The sequence below is a fragment of the Bufo bufo genome, chromosome 6 (assembly GCF_905171765.1).
Source record: "Bufo bufo chromosome 6, aBufBuf1.1, whole genome shotgun sequence".
Classification (NCBI taxonomy): Eukaryota; Metazoa; Chordata; class Amphibia; order Anura; family Bufonidae; genus Bufo; species Bufo bufo.
In genome coordinates this window covers 342,577,893-342,597,914 of record NC_053394.1, presented here as the reverse complement: position 1 = coordinate 342,597,914, position 20,022 = coordinate 342,577,893, and the positions used below count along the sequence as shown (strand labels likewise).

At 44.3% G+C, this 20,022-nt stretch overlaps 2 protein-coding genes across 3 annotated transcripts in view; one reads left to right on the top strand and one right to left on the bottom strand.

Annotated features, from left to right (window-relative positions):
• Positions 1-17,043, bottom strand: part of LOC121003249 (phosphatidate phosphatase LPIN3-like) — a 106,276-nt gene extending 89,233 nt beyond the window's left edge. The window contains exon 1 of one of the 2 annotated variants that reach the window (XM_040434929.1): positions 17,003-17,043. The gene's annotated coding sequence lies outside the window, so the exon portion shown is untranslated. The remainder of the gene's footprint in view (positions 1-17,002) is intronic. The other variant, XM_040434930.1, reaches the window with a different exon arrangement.
• Positions 17,044-17,074: 31 nt separating this feature from the next.
• MYL9 (myosin light chain 9) overlaps positions 17,075-20,022 on the top strand; it is a 31,086-nt gene continuing 28,138 nt past the window's right edge. The window contains exon 1 of the mRNA XM_040434926.1: positions 17,075-17,139. The gene's annotated coding sequence lies outside the window, so the exon portion shown is untranslated. The remainder of the gene's footprint in view (positions 17,140-20,022) is intronic.

Genomic DNA, 20,022 nt, shown 5'->3' with positions numbered 1-20,022 from the left:
TGCCTAGAGGTTCATCGTCTATGAGGTGAGCAGTTTGCTATGGGTTACACTCTTGCCTGACATTAGGAAACCATTATTTTAGGGTTTGCCATGTGGCTTGCGCCAAGCTCATAAATCTCCTAGCAATTGGTTAAAGTGGTTATGCCATTCTACATTTTTGAAAGCAGCACCTGGATCGGAATACTTTTGTAATTGCATGTAATAATAATAATTTTGTATAGATACTAAGCTATTCAGTAAAATGTATCTCTACAGCGCCACCTGCTGTTTGTTCTTTTCCCTATTTCTCCTTCCACCTCACTGTAGTGGCTGCACTCGCCCAGTTTAGGCCCCTTTCACACGGGCGAGTATTCCGCGCGGATGCGATGCGTGAGTTGAATGCATTGCACCCGCACTGAATCCTGACCCATTCATTTCTATGGGGCTGTTCACATGAGCTTTGATTTTCACGCATCCTTGTGCGTTGCGTGAAAATCGCAGCATGCTCTATATTCTGCATTTTTCACGCAACGCAGGCCCCATAGAAGTGAATGGGGTTGCATGAAAATCACAAGCAAGTGCGGATGCGGTGCGATTTTCACGCACGGTTGCTAGGAGACTATCGGGATGGAGACCCGATCATTATTATTTTCTCTTATAACATGTTTATAAGGGAAAATAATAGCATTCTGAATACAGAATGCATAGTAAAATAGCGCTGGAGGGGTTAAAAAAATTAAAATTTAACTCACCTTAATCCACTTGATCGCGGAGCCCAGCATGTCCTTCTGTCTCCTTTGCTGAACAGGACCTGTGGTGAGCATTCATTACAGGAAAATGACCTGTGGTGACATCACTCCGGTCATCACATGATCCATCACATGATCTTTTACCATGGTGATGGATCATGTGATGGATCATGTGATGGATCATGTGATGACCGGAGTGACTTCACCACAGGTCATTTTCCTGTAATGAATGCTCACCACAGGTCCTGTTCAGCAAAGGAGACAGAAGGACATGCCGGCCTCCGCGATCAAGTGGATTAAGGTGAGTTAAATTATTATTTATTTATTTTTTAACCCCTCCAGCGCTATTTTACTATGCATTCTGTATTCAGAATGCTATTTTCCCTTATAACCATGTTATAAGGGAAAATAATACAATCTACAGAACACCGATCCCAAGCCCGAACTTCTGTGAAGAAGTTCGGGTTTGGGTACCAAACATGCGCGATTTTTCTCACGCGCGTGCAAAACGCATTACAATGTTTTGCACTCGCGCGGAAAAATCGCGGGTGTTCCCGTAACGCACCTGCACATTTTCCCGCAACGCCCGTGTGAAAGAGGCCTTAAATCCTCAGCTTCCACCAGCTATGTCTTCTGTTAGAAGCTATGTCAGTTACAGGGAAAGGGCCACAGCTGAAAGGACATGCCCCCCAAAGAATGGAGATGCCGCTGAATCTAACAGAACAATTGGAGCAATGAATGGAGAGATTTCAGGATCAATACGAGGTACAGGGCTGGTTCTAGCTTTGTTAGAAAGCAATTGTAATTTACGAGGTACAGGGCTGGATTATGTAGCCCGAAACATGTTACCACACCCTTTTCCTGTGATTTTGGTGGATTTTATATGATGAGCCAATAAAGAACTATTTTGTTTTACTCCACAAGAAGCTGGATTCTCTCTTTCTATTGAATTGTCATGTACTATATGATGTCTGATTTTCATTTTTTCCATGAATCGTGGCATAACCACTTTAAATGATGCAGTAAAAATTGTTTAAAGCAAACCTGTCCCATTGCAAATGCAGTGCAATCTACAGGCAGCATGTTATTGAGCATAGTAACATAGCTTGTAAGGCTGTAAAAAGACATCTGTCCATTCAGTTCAGCCTGTTATCCTGCAAGTTGATCCAGAGGAAGGCAAAAAAAAAAAAAAAGTGAGGTACAAGCCAATTTTCCTCATTTTAGAATAACTCCCTGGATCAACGACCCATCTTTAGTTACTATAGCCTGTAATATTATTACGCTCCAGAAATACGTCCAGGCCCCTCTTGAATTCCTTTATTGTACTCACCATCACCACCTCCTCAGGCAGAGAGTTCCATAGTCTCACTGCTCTTACCGTAAAGAATCCTTTTCTATGTTTGTGTACAAACCTTCTTTCCTCCAGACGCAGAGGATGTCCCCTCGTCACAGTCCTGGGGATAAATAGATGATGGGATAGATCTCTGTACTGCCCCCTGATATAGTTATACATAGTAATTAGATCTCCCCTCAGTCGTCTTTTTTCTAAAGTGAATAACCCTAATGTTGATAATCTTTCAGGGTACTGTAGTTGCCCCATTCCAGTTATTACTTTAGTTGCCCTCCTCTGGACCCTCTCCAGCCCTGCTATGTCTGCCTTGTTCACAGGAGCCCAGAACTGTACACAGTACTCCATGTGTGGTCTGACCTGTGATTTGTAAAGTGGCAGGACTATGTTCTCATCACGGGCATCTATGCCCCTTTTGATGCAACCCATTATCTTATTGGCCTTGACAGCAGCTGCCCGACACTGGTTTATACAGTTAAGTTTGCTGTTCACTAAAATTCCTAGGTCCTTTTCCATGTCAGTGTTACCCAGTGTTTTACCATTTAGTATGTACAGGTGACTTGTATTATTCCTTCCCATGTGCATAACCTTACATTTGTCAGTGTTAAACCTCATCTGCCACTTCTCTGCCCAAGCCTCCAATCTATCCAGATTCCTCTGTAGTAGTATACTGTCCTCTTCCATGTTAATTACTTTACACAGTTTAGTGTCATCTGCAAAAATTGATATTTTACTGTGCAAGCCTTCTACAAGATCATTTAATACCGGTAAATATATTGAAGAGAATGAGGGTGAGCTGTAGCATTGGTACCATTTTGGGTTACATAACACTTTTTGATCACTTTGTATTCAGTGTTTTTCAGGGGGTGAAGTGACCTAAAAACAGTGCTTCAGTTATTTTGATAAATTATTTTCCATTATTACTGTGCAAAATAAATCCTTTTAGATTGAAAGAGTTCTGACATTTTCAGAGGTGGCAATACAAATTATGTTTTTAATTTATATGCAAAATTGGGAAAGGGGGTAATTAGAATTTTTTATATTTTTGTTTTTATTTTCACAAAACATTTTTTACCATTTTGTTTTACTTTACTCTTTAGTGCACTTAAGGAACTAGAGCCTACGACCTTTCAATCCCTTACACCGCAGTAGTGTACTGTTGCAGTATATGGGAATTCACTGCACTGCCTATTAAACGGGTTTTCCAACTTCAGATCATATTTGGAATACTCCCCCACTCTCCTGATCATTGAACCAGACTGCCTCTATGCTGCTTGTCATTGAAAGACCAGAGCCTGCACAGTAGCATGGCAGTCAGGGGTGGACTGGGAACTTAAAGTGGCCCTGGAAAAAAATAAAATAAAAGTGGCCCCACGTTGTTTGTGGCTCCAAATTGACAGACGACGGAGCAACACAAGTAGGGAGGGCCAGCAACACTGTAGTGTAGTACAAAATACTGCCCCAGCAGAACCAGATACCACAGTACAGCATAAAATATAGTATTCACCTATATCACTGTCCTGAGGAGGGCATCTGCAGCCGTTGGTCTAGGACTAGTGATGTCCGGTTCATGAACGAATCGTTCTTTTGAATCCTATTCCTTTCACTGAACCGGAGGAGACGATTCATCTGACTGCGCTGATCCCTGTGAAACATCTCAGTCAGACTCAGTACATAGCAATCTGATCCTAGAGTGGAAGCCAGGCTTCTGCCACCCTGCAACCAATCAGATCTGTGAAGCACAAGTCTAAGGCCTTTTTCACATGAGCGTGACAGATTGGGGCCGGATGCGTTCAGTGAAACTCGCACCATTTTACAAGCAAGTTCAGTCAGTTTTGTCTGCGATTGTTCCGTTTTTTCCACGCAGGTGCAATGTGTTGTGATGCGTTTTTCATGCACGTGATAAAAACTGAAGGTTTACAAACAACATCTCTTAGCAACCGTCAGTGAAAACGCATTGCACTTCCGGATGCAATGCGTTTTTCTCTGAAGCCCCATTCACTTCTATGGGTCCAGGGCTGCGTGAAAAACACAAAATATAGAACATGCTGCGTTTTTCACGCAACGCAGAACTGATGCATGAAAAAAAAACGCTCATGTACACAGACCCATTGAAATGAATGGGTCAGGATTCAGTGCGGGTGCTATGCGTTCTCGTCACGCATTACAACCACATGGAAAACCCGCTCGTGTGAAAGGGGCCTAAGAATCGAATGAGTCTACTTAGTAGGCTCATTGGATTCTTTGAGTTAAAAGAATCATGTGACACCAGAACAATACACTTGAGTCTGATGATTAGGGTGCAGCCGTATAATGCCCTTAAGTGCCCTCCACTCAGTATAATGCTCCTAAGCACCCCTCCATATGATAGAACGCCTCCAGAAGTGCCCCATACTCAATATAACGCCCAAATCAGTGCCCCCAGCTCCCCCTTCCTGTTCTAGCCGTCAGTCAGGTCACCACTGATGTAACACTTATTACCTGTCCCGGCTCCTGAGCTTCGGTTCACTTGCTTGTCAGCCGAGACTCGAGAGCCGACTCAGCAAGTGAATCGAAGATCCGATTCATGAATCTGTTCTTTTGAATGAACTGATTCAAATGAACAGATTCATGTAAAAGATTCGAACTTCCCATCTCTATCTAGTACCATAAGTACCTGATGTGTCATATTAATTAATGCATCAGATTGTTAAGTACCCGGCTGGTGGCCATGAGGAGGCCTTGGGTAGCCCCATGGGCATGGGCCCACCAGGAAATTTCCCTGTAGGGTCCATGGCCAGTCCGCCCCTGATGGGAGTATACAATAAAGCATATTTGCGTAGGTTTCTTGTGGGTACTTCAGTTTCCTTCCACACTCCAAAGACATACTGATAGGGAATTTACAGTTGTGTTAAAAATTATTCAACTCCCAATGCTGTAGAGGGTTTTAGGGAATTTAGTGTACATTTTGTAATTGTGTTCAGAATGAAATCTTACAAGGACTTTTTAAAGAACCAAATGCAACTAAAATGACATCAATTGTTTTTGTAATACAGTATTAAATGTTTTTTTGTGATTTCTTCATTGACACAATTATTCAACCCCTTAAAGACTACCACTCTTAAGAACAGAGGTTCATTCAAGTGTTTTCGATCAGGTATTGAAAACACCTGTGGATGTCAAGGAGCAGCAATCAAGCATAATAAGCACCAATTAGGCAGATTTAAAAGGACTGTGATACTCAGCTCCTTCTAGACATTTACTGGTGTGTTTACAAACAGGGTGAAGTCAAGAGAAATGGTCCAGGAAGACAAGAGAAGAGGTGATTTCTCTTCACAGGAAGGGCAATGGCTATAAGAAGATTGCAAAGATGTTAAACATACCAAGAGACACCATAGGAAGCATCATTCGCAAATTCAAGGCAAAGGGCACTGTTGAAACGCTACCTGGTCGTGGCAGAAAGAAGATGCTGACTTCGACTGCTGTGCGCTACCTGAAGCGCAAAGTGGAGAAAAGTCCCCGAGTGACTGCTGAGGAACTGAAAAAAGATTTGTCAGATGTGGGTACTGAAGTTTCAGCTCAGACAATAAGGCGCACACTGCGTAATGAAGGCCTCCATGCCAGAACTCCCAGGCTCACCCCCTTGCTGTCTCCAAAGAATAAGAAGAGTCGACTGCAGTATGCCAAAAGTCATGTGGACAAACCACAAAAGTTTTGGGATAGTGTTCTGTGGACTGATGAAACAAAATTAGAACTGTTTGGGCACATGGATCAACGCTATGTTTGGAGGAGGAAGAACAAGGCCTATGAAGAAAAGAACACCTTGCCTACTGTGAAGCATGGTGGGGGGTCAATCATGCTTTGGGGCTGTTTTGCTTCTACAGGTACAGGGAAGCTTCAGCGTGTGCAAGGTACCATGAATTCTCTTCAGTACCAAGAGATATTGGATGAAAATTTGATGCAGTCCGTCACAAACCTGAGGCTTGGGAGACGTTGGACCTTTCAACAGGACAATGATCCCAAGCATACCTCCAAGTCCACTAGAGCATGGTTGCAGATTAAAGGCTGGAACATTTTGAAGTGGCCATCACAGTCACCAGACTTAAATCCGATTGAGAACCTCTGGTGGGACTTAAAGAAAGCAGTTGCAGCGCGCAAGCCTAAGAATGTGACTGAAAAGGAGGCTTTTGCCCATGAAGAATGGGCGAAGATACCCGTAGATCGCTGCAAGACACTTGTGTCAAGCTATGCTTCACGTTTAAAAGCTGTTCTAACTGGAAGAGGATGTTGTACTAAGTACTAAGATTGAATGTCACTTGGGGGTTGAATAAAACTGATAATGATGTGAGCACAGAAAAGACATTTGTGGTTATTTCATTATAAATGTTATGTTATATTTGTCTGACTTACAAGTGCCTCTTTGATTTAATTGTAAACAAGATGACTGAAATGATCAAAATCAATGTCAAACTGGCCAAAACACTCAATTTCAGTGGGGGTTGAATAATTTTGAACACAACTGTAGATTGTGAACTTCTTTGGGGACAGCAAAAGTTGTAAAGCACTGCAGAATATGTTGGCGTAAGTACTACGGAATTTCTTTTCACTGCTTCAGACTCCATCGTACAAATATTACCTATCTGCAGGTGAACTTAGTGGGGACTATATTTTTGGCTTTCAGAAGAGGAAGAAGACTGACTGGTGGAACTATATCTACAGCTTCCAGAGGTAGAAGAAGATTGACTGGAAAGATGTGGAGCAGGGGAGACTGAAAGACAAATAGTACATACAAGCGCTTTTGGAAGTTGTAGGCAAGAAAGCAGAGGGATAGGTCATGTCACACTCGCCAGCAGCCAGCCTGTAGTAGCACAGGTTAACAGTGGTGCTAATGGGGGCAGGAGAAGGAAAATAGTGCAAAGTAGTTTAAAATAGCAGTTAATAGCATTTGGGGCTTTTTATAGAACCTGTCCTGTTCTTGTCTGTTTTGTGGACATGAATAGGCTATTTTTTTTTACAGTGGTTCCCGCAAAAATTGCAGGATGTACACGGATCTGTATTTTGAGGGCTGCAAAATGGACACGGTCGTGTATAGGAAGGCTTTTAGCTCTTCAAATGCTATGATAAAAAAATAAAAAATAGGTTGGTCATTAAGACCCAAAACAGGCGGTTACCAGGGGTCAATAGATGAATGGTAAACGCACTTGAGACAGATCACAAATAACTATTCGGCTGACTACATTTACAAGACAATATGCAAATAACAGCCTCTGACTATTGCACTGCCTTAGGAGTTTACAGTGTAATCCACTGTACACATCAGTGACGGTCCCCAGTTCTCCTCTCCCCCTCAGATTCCACGCATTCCTTCTGTCCAGTGTCCACCATGTCTGCGCCTGTCTCTCATATCATGCAAAGCCTCCAGGACTCTGAACCTGTGAGGCTGACACACAGCAGGAACATTACTTTACAGATGCTAACAAAGTGCAGCATGCCCTTCTAATAGGCTCCGAGAAGGAAATTCCCTTTAATTACACTTTTGCTGGAGATCATCTGAACATGGATAAAATCCATGTGCTTGCTGCACCAACCACCCCATTCAGATATAATGAACTGATTTTCAGTCGCAGAAATGTCTGCACTAAATCTGCCATGTGTTAATAATAATACGGGGTTGTGTAATTGTTGACTGACCATTTCCTTCTGGATCAACAATGGTGGATGCCCTTGGGCGAAATGATAGGCGGAGGACTCTCCGTGCTGTCAGTAGGCCATAGCTAGTATTTTTAACAAAATAAATTCATAATGTTTGAGTAGCATTGGATTGTAACGGTAAGGGAGTCTGTCAGCAGGTTTGACAATGTAAAATTACTGACAGTATTAGGTAGGGGCTAGATAGAGCAGGACAAAAATGCCTTTTGTGGAGCTTTTGTTATCAGGAGTAGTGTGAATATGAACTTTAATTCTGCTCCTGCTAGTGCCCATAGCTGGTGCACTCTGGATTGTTCTGCTTCACATCCCATCCCCTGTGAGTGAATGCTGTTCTGATATCCTGGGTGGATGTTCAGCTGGCAGAGCCGAGGGAGGGCTGTGAAAGAGATCAAGGCAAGGAGCACTTCATAGTGAAGCTCCGCCTCCAGTGCTCTTAAGGAGCAGAATCTGGCAGAATAAGGGTACAGCTACACGGCGACACTGATCGTGCGACAGCTGTCGCGGTCAGGAGCATAGAGTAGCGGTGATCCCATAGAAAGGAACGAGAATGCAGTGAGTTGCAAAAAATCCAGCAGTGTTTCGCAGTGTAGCCCTACCTCAAGGGTACGGCCACGCGATCAGGTTACTGGATGCAGTTTTGGAAGCCAAAACCAGGAGTGGATCATAAAAGGAGAGAACATGTAAAGAACAGATACGACTTCTTCTCTTTTGAATTCACTCCTGGTTTTGGCTTCCAAAAATGCATCAGGAAACCTGACCGTTTGGCTGTACCCTAAAAGTTCATATCCGCACTACTCCTGATAAAAGTTCCTCAAATAAATGTTTGTACTGCTCTTCCCAGCCCCAACCTTTTGCTATGAGCAGTTCTGCTTGGTCAGAACTGATGACGGACTCCTTTTAATGAACTTTTTATTTTGATAACTTTCAATGGTTTGAAGAAGTTTTAAACTAGGGAATTTGCACCCACGCCTCCAGTGCTCCTTCTACGCAGGGTCCCACTGCAAGCACCCTTCTTGCCCTCTGTATAATCTGTCTGCATGTTTGGATTACCGTATTTTACACTTATTAATTAACAGTATAATGTTCATATGAATCCTCTCAGAACCACTGAATGACCGATATGGATAATATAGTATACTATTTTCCAACCTATCAGCACTTTAGGTGGACTTTAGTGGGTACATGTGTGCCCATATAACAGTGACAGCCATTGTGCCCCCTCTAACAATTGCAACCACATGAATACCCTGAATAAAGGCTGTATTACCCTGGCGAATTGTTAGCCAGATCATTGGTAATGAGCGTTTGTTAGCAATGATCTGGCGGTGTAATTCTGCTGCTGATTACCTGATGAACGAGCAACCACTTGTTCATCGGGCAATCCAGATTTGTAAACTGGCTTAAAAATCAGTGTTTGCCAGCGGCAGATCGTGCAGTTTAATGACGATCTGCTGCCGGCAAACAACTAGTCAGTAGGAGGACGAGCAATGGCATTAGCGATCGCTCCTTCCTATTCTGTTGAGGAGAACGCTGCTATTACATGCAACAGTCTCCTCCACTAACGAGCAGGCGATTGCCGAGAAGGAAAGCCTCCCTCCCGACAATTGCCTGCTACATCGCTCTATGTAATACAGCCCTTAGTCTCGCCTTAGTAACAATTTCTACTACAAAAGGGGTTTCCCACACTGGACATTTATCACCCATCCACAGGATAGGTGATAAATATCTGATCACTGGGGGTCTCATTGGTCCCCAGAAGGGTAGTCCTGAGCCCCCTGTTCCTCCTCACTGCATGACCACAGCGAGAAGGAGGAGAATGGAGCGGAGGTCGAGCACGTGCCCTGCTGCTCCATTTAATATCTATGGGGCTGACGGAAACAGCCAAAACAATGAAAGGAACAGCAGGGAACATGGGGGACCACTGTTCCATCCATACTTCTTCCAGTGACCGATGGGACCCCAAGCGAACAGACATTTATCACCCATCCTATGGATAGGTGATATATATCCACTGTGAGACAACATCTTTAGATTCCAGCTGTAGTACCCTTACAGTACCCATGCCAGCTACAGAGTGGCTGTAACAGAGAAAGAATCAGTGGCCATAGTGGCACAGTAAGGTCTGCCTGGCATAAGGAGTCTATTAGTTATCGGTTCTCAGGACAGCAGTGCAGTCAGGGGTGCACCACCAATGAGGCCAGGTGAGGCGATCGCCTCAGGTGGCACCAGGAAGGGGCAAGAGGGGGGCAGCAAAATGAGCGCTTTCATTGTGGCAAAAGGGTTAGGTTAAGAAATTGGCATGGGGAAGGGCGTCGTTTCAGTTTTCCACTCTGGCAGAAGAAAGGCTAGGTGCACCCCTGAGTGCAGTGACAGCAATCCTGGTATTGCCAAATCTGAGACACTAGGTGTGTATGTGTATATGTGTGTATGTATATGTGTGTGTATATATATATATATACCTACCTACACACACACGTGATTAATGCAGAACTACTAAGCCAAGCTCCATTGGCCATTCCCAGCCCTGAGCTGGCGAAAACCTAAGTACGTTGAGACAGACTGTTTGCCATGGTTCTGCTGCCTAACCACATTATACATAAAGCTGTCTATGCCAGGCAGCGTCTGCTTAGCAACCAGTCTGTCTCAAATCATTCCAGTTAAGCTGGACTTTCACCATGCTACCAGAAGAGAGGAGGGGAAAGTTGCTTGGCAGCAATCAAGCCATGATATTCCCATCTATTTATGTGCAGGTCACTGGTATGCTGCCATTGTCTTCTGTAATTACCAATACCGTGCATACACTGCTTGTTGGCATAAGTGATTCAGCTTTAAAGTATGGCAGGCAGTCCCTGCTGAGGAGACAATTATTACCTGCAGTGGCTGAAACGTGACAATGCCATGTGAAGCCTTGCTTTAATAAGATAATGGATACCAGTCGAGGAGTCCGCAGAAAAGGACAGTAAAGCCGCCGTCCTGTATTTACTGATTTCAGAAATTAAATCAAATTTGCCACCGGAATGGCCGAAGAAAATGTTGTAGAATTTTGGCTAACATGTCTACATATAAGGCCTCATGCACACGACCGTTTTTCCATTCACTTAAATGGGGCAGCAAAAGATGCGGACAGCACTCCGTTTGCTGTCTGCATCCGTTGCTCCATTCCGAGGCCCCGCAAACAAATATAGCATGTCCTATTCTTGTCCGTTTTGCAGACAAGAATAGGCATGTCTACAATGGGCCGCCCGTTCCGTTCCGCAAATTGTGGAAGGCACACGGGCGGCTTTCGTTTTTTTGCGGATCCGTGGTTTGCACGGTCGTGTGCATGACGCCTAAAGGTATGGAGCAGATGATAACTGAAATGTTCTCCTAAAGGTTAAAGGAGTTGTGCAGCCTGTTTATATTGATGACCGATCCTCAGCATAGATCAATAAAAGTGAGGTGGTGCTCCATGCGAACACTGCTTCCTTGTCATTACACTATGCGTCTCACCTGTAGAGGTGGCGTAGTATCATTACAAGTACTCGCTCCATTCAAGTACTTGTAACTACACTCACTTCTGAGACGAAAGGCAGTGTAATAAAAAGGAAGTAGCGCTTGCATGGAGCGCTGCCTCCGCTTCAAACAGCAGATCGGCGGGGTTGCCGGGGGTTGGATGCCTGCCGATCAGGTACTGATGAACTATCCTGAGGATAGGTCATCAATATAAATAGGCTGCACAACCCCTTTAATAACATAAAAGACCAATTTATCAATCCGATATCCGTTCTATTAACACACCAGCTTTAGGGCTCATGCCATTAATGCTCATCTCCATGCATGGCATCTTTTATACTATTCTGTTCCATGTATTACAATTGTATTAAGGAGCCACAGGAGTTTGTAATCCACATGGCTAAATTAGCCCTTAGGCTAGGTCTACACGACGACATGTGTCGTGTGAAAATAAGTTGTGCGACACATAGGGCACAACTACACTGCAACATTTTTATAATGGTAGTCTATGGTGTCGCACTGCAACATGCGACATGCTGCAACTGCGACCCAACAGTCGCAGAAAAGTCAATCTTGAATGTTTTTTTTTTTTGCAACTGTCGTATCGCAGTCACAGCATGTCGCAGTGCGACACCATAGACTACCATTATAAAAATTGTCGCAAGACATTGGTGTAGATCTAGCCTTGCCCAAAATCACTCGCCGTTTATTCTTACTTTACATTTCCTATGTGTAAAAGGAATGGAAAATAAATACATAGGGGGACATTCATCATCCCCTGTACACCAGAAAACAGGCCTCAAAAAGTCTCAAAGTTTGGAGCACACCATGGGGGATCTGCAGTGCAGGGGGGGCTATAGTCACCCTGGTTTATTTATTATAATAGACACCAGGAAACTGACATAGATTATAGCAGAAATGTATAACAGTTCCCTTGCTGGTGTGGATTTACATTTTGATGCGTGGTCCGAAACAGATGCAACACAATTATTAAATGTTTTTTCCGACTTTTTTTATCCTGACCAGTATCTGGTCAGTGGAGGTCCAACACCCGGGATCTCCATCGATCTGTTATTTGAGAAGGCACGGGCGCTCCTTTTGATCGTCGTGGCCTTCTCAAAGCTTACCCTTGGCCAAATGAATGGGGCTGAGCTGTGATACCAAGCACAGCAACTATGAAGTGTACAGCGCTGTGCTTGGTAAGGCCACGTTCACATCGCCGTTTAGTTTTCCATTCTTCTGAACTGCCAGAAGAACAGGAAAAAAATAAATAAAAATGGTTTCTCCCGTCTAAAATAATGGATATATGACGGAACTGACAAACGGAAGCAAAATGATGCAAAAAATATAGAAATAAAGGATCCATTGTTTTTTTTTTGTTTTTTTCTGACTGATCAGAAGAATGCAAAACGAAATAAATAAATGGGGATGTGAATGGAGCCTAAGCTATGAGGAGGCAGCCGTCTCCTTAAACAGCTGATCAATAGGAGTCCCAGGTGTTGGACCTTCACCTATCTAATACTGATGACCTACCATGAGGATATTTCATCAGTAGGAAAAAGTTGAAAAACCTGGTTTCTCCTCATAATAATTTATGGTGCATCTGATACCAGCAGGGGTTAGAGTAGACCGGCATGTAATACGCTGGCCTTAATAACCGTCCCTCATAGTTGCCAACAGACCTAAATTTGCTGGGACTTTTTTATTTTTATTTTTTGTCTCCGTATTTCTTTATTGGTATTTTGTCAAAACTGAAATACAACATGTCCTGCTAATTAGCGAAGGTAAAGAAAAGTAAGAAAAAATAAAAGGTTTTACATTTGAAAAGTAAGTAGTGATCTGGACATAGGTTAAATGACTATGATCATCAGCTAGCTATCCTACAATCAGTTTGACACAAATGTAAAATAACATATCCATATACAGAATTGTATAAACTTGCGTCTCCTGAATAAAATAAAGAGTAATAAAAAAGAAAATATAAAGAAATTGGAACTGAAAAAACTAAAGTTCCACTAGGTTATTCATAAGGAAAGCAGTTTCGTGTAACTGTCTGGTAGTGCCCCGTAGGGAGAAGACTACCATAGCACCCAGGTTTTTTTGATATTTGGAGGGTCTGTTGTTGCTGGGACTTTTTAAGGGATTTCCGGACACTGTTCTTAAATCACAGGGGCAGGTTTTTTGGGGGGCATAGGTGCATCTGCTGCATGTGAAAATACCTATAGGGGCTTATGTACATGACCTATTTTTCACTATAATGGGGGGTTCATAAAGGTAGACGAGCCCTCTAGTGTACCTTCTACGAATCCAATAGGAAAAAAATGTGGTATGTATCTCTGTGTACATGGGGGCACATTTACTAAGACCGGCTTTTTATGCTGGTCTTAGTTTCCCCCTTGCTCTGCTGTTAGATTCGTCTAGTTTATGACAAGGCGTGCCTAGTTGGCTGTTGTAGTTTTTTGCTAACATTTCCCGGCGAAAATATTAGTAAATTTGCCAGGTTTGGAGTCACAACCCCGCCCCTGTCACGCCCTACTGGTGGATGCGGCGTAAAACTGGCCGTGCGACTAAATATTGTCAAACAGCCAGTTAAAGAATTGGACTTAGTAAATGTGCCCCATAGAGTCCGCCAGACCTAGTAGAGCAGTGCACGGAGGCTATATGGCTCCCTGCTAGGAGGGCCGCATCTGATCTGTACCAGTGTACAAGAGCTCTTTCACTACATCATGACATTACCTGACAACCTTTCCTTTCCCATAGCTGCACACACTCCCAAATTACATGACTATTGCTCTCTTGTTGAAAACTACTAATGTGGACCTACAAGTAACAGAATAGCACAGGACAATACCCATAATGACAGTGCCCAGAAAACCTGGCACAAGCACACAGGACAGGTGGCTGGCATCTGCACTTTCCTACCTGTATTGTTGTATGGGTATTCCGGCTTCATGATATTGATGACCTATCTAGATAGGTCATCAATTTCACGTTGGTGGAGGTCTGACTCTTGGCACCCCCGCTGATCATCTGTTTGAACGGGGCTGTGATGCTGGTACGAGAGCTGCGTCGTCTTCAGTAGAGATGGCCTTGTGGTTCGCCCGGCGGTCATTTCGCGGTGAACTTTGCGTGTTTGACCCATGACACATTCCTCAGGTGGGACAGGACAGCCAATTGAGACGTTTCAGCACATGGACATATCCCCTACCTTATAAATAAACCTGAACTGGCCACCATTTTACATTCAGTGTTTTGCCAGTGTAGGGAGAGGTTGCTGTGTGGAGCAGGGACAGGCTGTTAGGGACACCAAACACTAGCTAATAGGGCCACAAAAGTCCTTTTAAGCACTAGTATAGGTGTGCTATGTATGTGTGATACACAGAGGGGTGCGATATACTTATACTTTTATAATGAGTCAAAAACACATAGATCTATATAGTGATCACCTGGAAGTCAGGGGCCAAGAGGCTTACTAGGGCCATTTTTATATAGGTTAAGGTTCCGGACGGGGTCGCTCTTATCAGGGCGGGTGGTCTGTGGTTAGGCTATCAGGGCCAGAATAGCACCCCCCTGTATGGCAATATCAGGGAGAGTTCTTTGCCCACCCTGTCCTTCAATACCACATCATCATCTGGCCCAGGGATGGATGGTTTTTGCTTTCCCTCCGGGATTCATGGATGTGCACTGGAACCCCCTGGATTGTGGTAGGACATATGGTTTCTGATTTGGTGCCGCCGAGCACTTGTTGATGCCTACCACATCTATGCTTTTTTGCTTAACTTTAATAATTTTATTTATTTTCATTTTGAGGGATATCTTTTCCATTCACACGTCCGCAAAATGGGAACTTTTGTGGAACGGGTGCAGCCCCATTCATTTTCAATGGGGCCGGAATGTGCTATCCGCAAACGCATTTGCGGATCCGCACTTCCGCATAAAAATAGAACATGTCCTATTTTTGTCCGCAATTGCAGACAAGATTAGGCATTTTCTATTATAGTGCCGGCAATGTGCGGTCCGCAAATTGCGCAATGCATGTTGCCGGTGTCCGTGTTTTGCGGATTTGCAAAACACTTACGGACGTGTGAATGGACCCTCATAGTAAAATTATTAAAGGTTACGTTTTATCTTCATGTATATTCTAATGGATTGCCTTCCTTGTACAATGTTATAATATACTTTATATGTTAGAAAGTATATTATAGTGCATTTGTATTGTGCGGCAGTTGTGTGCGGTTCTGCTGCGATACGGCAGGTATATAGAGGGACAAGCGTTATTGGAACAAATATTTTCTACTGGTGTGATATACCAGTCGCCCCCCAAAAAAACCTATTGAAGCGGGGTGTTGTATACCAATATACTTTCTTTATAGTGCATTTGGGTACTGTATAGTGCATTTGCGCATGCGCGTACACGAAAATTATTTTGCATTGAAAAAAATAATGAATGGAGATCGCAAATTTGAATAATACATCTGGTAGGTCACTGTCCATGTTGTGGGAATATTTGTGCACTTCTAGTAATTTATTTCTTGGCTGCAAATATGAGCTGAAGGTTTTTCAGGTTCGCCTGCCATTAAAATGAATGGGACCCGCCGCGAACTTGCGGTTTGTGGACATTTGATCGCGTTCGTGAACCGTCCCGGCAGATGTTCGTCCATCACTAGTCTTCAGTGATTACCTGCATGCCATCTACATGGTAGCAGCGGTGCAGTGTAATTATAGCTTCCTCTCCTATTCACTTGAATGGGATAACTAGCAGTAATTACAATACAGTGATGGCCAGTTCGCCGTGTTCGCTCACGAACACATGCGGGCTGCCATCTTAAATCACAAGTCCGGCGAGGCACAGGGAAGCCCTTACCTGCGCCGCGAGCCGGTCAGAAACTAATGCGGTCACCGGGAGCAGGCAGTTCCGAGAATAGCCACCGGGGGCCTTCATCGGGCTGTCCTCGCCGGACTTGTGATTTAAGATGGCAGCCCGCGTGTGCTACAATAATAGGTGGCGACGCGTACAGGTAAACACTGAAGAGAAAGCAGCGGTCGCACCTGCACTGAGGCCCCTTTAAACAGCTGATTGGTGGAAGTCCAACTCTTGGCATCCTTGCCAATCTGAAATTGATGACCTATCCTGAGTAAGGGCTTATGTACACGGCCATTCCATGCATTGAGGACCACAATGTGCAGTCCCCAAGGCACAGGCAACATCTGTACGGATTCGGCAGATAGATCCAGACCCACTCAACTTGAATGGGTCCGCGATCTGTCCACACCACACCATTGTTTGCCGTGCGGAGGCACAGAGAGAAATGCACCTTCCGGATTGCGGACCCATTCACTTTAGGGCTGATGCACACGGCCGTTGCCCGGCCGCAATAAGGGCGCGGCCGGGCAACGGCCGTGTGAATCAGCCCTAAAGTTGATCATCAGCATCATGAAACCAGAATACACCTTTAACGTCTCTACAGCATTGATCCAGGGGGTCGTGCGATACATCCATAGGGAGGGGTGCATGTACATATCCTATTCATATGGAGTCTATAAGCTATTTCCATGACATGTTAGTGTGTTAGGAATACAAAGCACAACATGAATGAATTCAGTAAAAATTGTACAAAACAATAAAACCTCATCAAAAAAGTAAGAGAAACAGGAATTGCAAACCGCCCAGCATTAAAAAAGTTAAAATAAAATCGCCTATCGTCCCTGCACTCACACCCCAGCCCCAATATGTGGGAAGCCTTACCTTATGTATGTGCTCCTTCTACTTTGCCCTGCATCTTCCTGGATCCCTCCCTTTACCTGTCCCTCGTGATCTCATACATGTCACACCCACCGCATTGCTCATCATCCTGGAAGTGAGACACACAGAGACAGGCACCAGTAAGTACTGACGCTCGATTACACAAAATATAGCTAAAATTCATGGATTAACTGCTTCTATGATACATTTGTAGCAGACGTAGGGTTTAAAGATAAGGGTACGTGTGCTAACTTTGGGTAGAGGTGAAAGCTCATGGAGTTATGTAACTTCATTAGAGGCAAACACACTAGGGAGCAGGTTCTGTGTCTGACCCTGTAAACATACTGGATCCATTGTAGAACCACAACCCGGTGTTGGGAAGCAGCTTATATGTTGTGAATAGAGGAAAATTGTGAACGTAATGGGTTAAATGAATTATTATTTTTTTGTAGCTTTATTCTGGTCAAGAGGAGGCCTGCTGCAGATTTGAGACTACAAAGCACAGTCAAGGTGCGGTCACACATGCAGATTTTGTTCAGGCTTTTTTATGCAGTTTTTGAAGCTAAAACCAGAAGTGGATTCAGAGTAGTATCCGTCCTTACTAGTTGTGTTCCTTTTATAATCCACGCTTGATTTTTGGCTATAAAAACTGTATCAGAAAAAAAAAAAACTTGAACAAACCTGCTGGTGTGACTGCACTTGAAAACTGTAATTTGCGGGGTGTGGTGAAGGTGTGTTGGTTACAGCTGCCAGGCACGGCAATGAAGATCTGACAGCAGACCTGTGTCTTGTAGGAATGCAGCACACGTAGGACAGGTCAGGTCTGGCATGGCGCTTGTGTCACTTTTATTTTTATTTGTTTATTTATTTTATTCACTTAAATAAATTTAAATAAATAAACTTCCTATTATGATACTGTCCAGATCTTGGAATTTGAGGTGTGTAAAACATCTCAGACTGATATCAATTCTGACCCTGCTGCATTACTGATGCATGAGCTTCATGTGTAATGTAACTGCGCTTTGTATAAATAGTTAATGTTTTGCAGCTAGGAAATGCCCGGTTTCTCAGGTCGGTGCTAGATCATGAAGGAGGGAGCAAATAGCCAACAAGTAGTCCCCCAACAATAGCCCCCTCACTGCTGTATGGTGTCAGCTGGCAGCCCACAGACTCACTGCTGTATGGTGTCAGCTGGCAGCCCACAGACTCACTGCTGTATGGTGTCAGCTGGCAGCCCACAGACTCACTGCTGTATGGTGTCAGCTGGCAGCCCACAGACTCACTGCTGTATGGTGTCAGCTGGCAGCCCACAGACTCACTGCTGTATGGTGTCAGCTGGCAGCCCACAGACTCACTGCTGTATGGTGTCAGCTGGCAGCCCACAGACTCACTGCTGTATGGTGTCAGCTGGCAGCCCACAGACTCACTGCTGCCTTGAGTATGGGAATGACTCATTGGTAGGATATATGCTCATGGCTGTATTACATAAAAAATCGCCTCTATTGTCCTAGGGCTATATCTGCTATTGATGTATTTATTTTACTCCCTTATATAGCGCTGACATATTCTGCAGCTCTTTAAAGACATTATCACCACTCGCTGTCCCCAGTGGGGCTCACAATCTAAGTTCTCTATCAGTATGTCTTTGAAGTATGGGAGGAAACCGGAGTATCCAGAGGAAACCCACACAAACAAGGAGGTGGGGGAGAACATGCTGAGTGGTCCTTGGTTGGAATCGAACCGAGGATCCCAGCGCTGCAAGGTACCAGCGCTAAATACTGTGCTGCCCTATCAAAAATATGTCTCAAGAATGATCAAAGATATGCCAGTGTAAGGCTCCATTCACATGTCCGTAAGTGTTTTGCGCATCCGCAAATTGCGGATCCGCAAAACACGGACACCTGAAATGTGCGATCCGCAATTTGCGGACCGCGCATCACAGACACTATAATAGAAAATGCCTTTTCTGGTCCGCAATTGCGGACAAGAATAGGACATGTTCTATTTTTTTCAGGAACGGAATTGCGGATCCCGAAAAAACGGATCCCGAAAAAACGGATGCGGATCCCAAAAATGCGGATTCACATTTGTTCCAGCCCTATTGAAAGTGAATGGGTCCGCAAATTGCGGAACGAATGCGGACCCAAATTACTGACGTGTGAATGGACCCTAATATTGCCCATAATGTGTATTCAAGGCCCTTCTACATGGGTAATTATCAGTTATCCATAATCGCCTGATCGTCAGCAGAGGTGACAGCTGAATGTGGGACCCACACCTATCTTTAGAATGGAGCCCGCAAAATGAAGGAGAGCAGACCGCACATGCGCAGCCGTCCATTCAGTTCTTTGGGACTGCCAAAAATAGCCCATGCCAGCCTCGAAGAAGTGAATGGAGCCGTGGCCACGCTTGCACAGTGCACTTCCCATTCATAGCAGCTCAGCTATTTCAGTAGTCCACTTTTCATGCGCAGTCCACTTTTCACCACTTTGCAGGCTACATTCTAGAGATAAGAGCAGGTCCCACCTCTGTGAGACATTGAGGGCATATCCTAGTGATATGCCCCCAATGTATGAGATTTGCCATCCCCTTTAAAGGCAGCAGAACTCTTCCAATCTGCAGACTGAGCCACCTGTGTCCCGGCCCAGACATTTACGATGATGTCATTGCTTCAACTGTATCTTTATCCTGAGGGTGGCAATACAGTTGAATTCAGGAGGGCACCTGCAGCTGCTGGCCTGGTACATAAGTACCTGACGCTCCCATTAGTTAATGCTGGGAGTGTCAGATTATGTACAAAGCCGGTCACTAGGAGTAGGGCTTGGGAGGGCCCCTGGTCAGTCTATGGCCCCGTTGGGAGTCTATGGCCCATCCACTCCCTGTTGCAGTAGCCCTTCTGTATAATTCAGGCCTGAAAGGCCAATGTGCCATAAAACTGCCGCATCTTATTAATAAGTCCCCCCTGGTATGCTGCCATTCTCTTCTGTCTGGACATTACTTTACAGTAATGGTATTAGATTGCC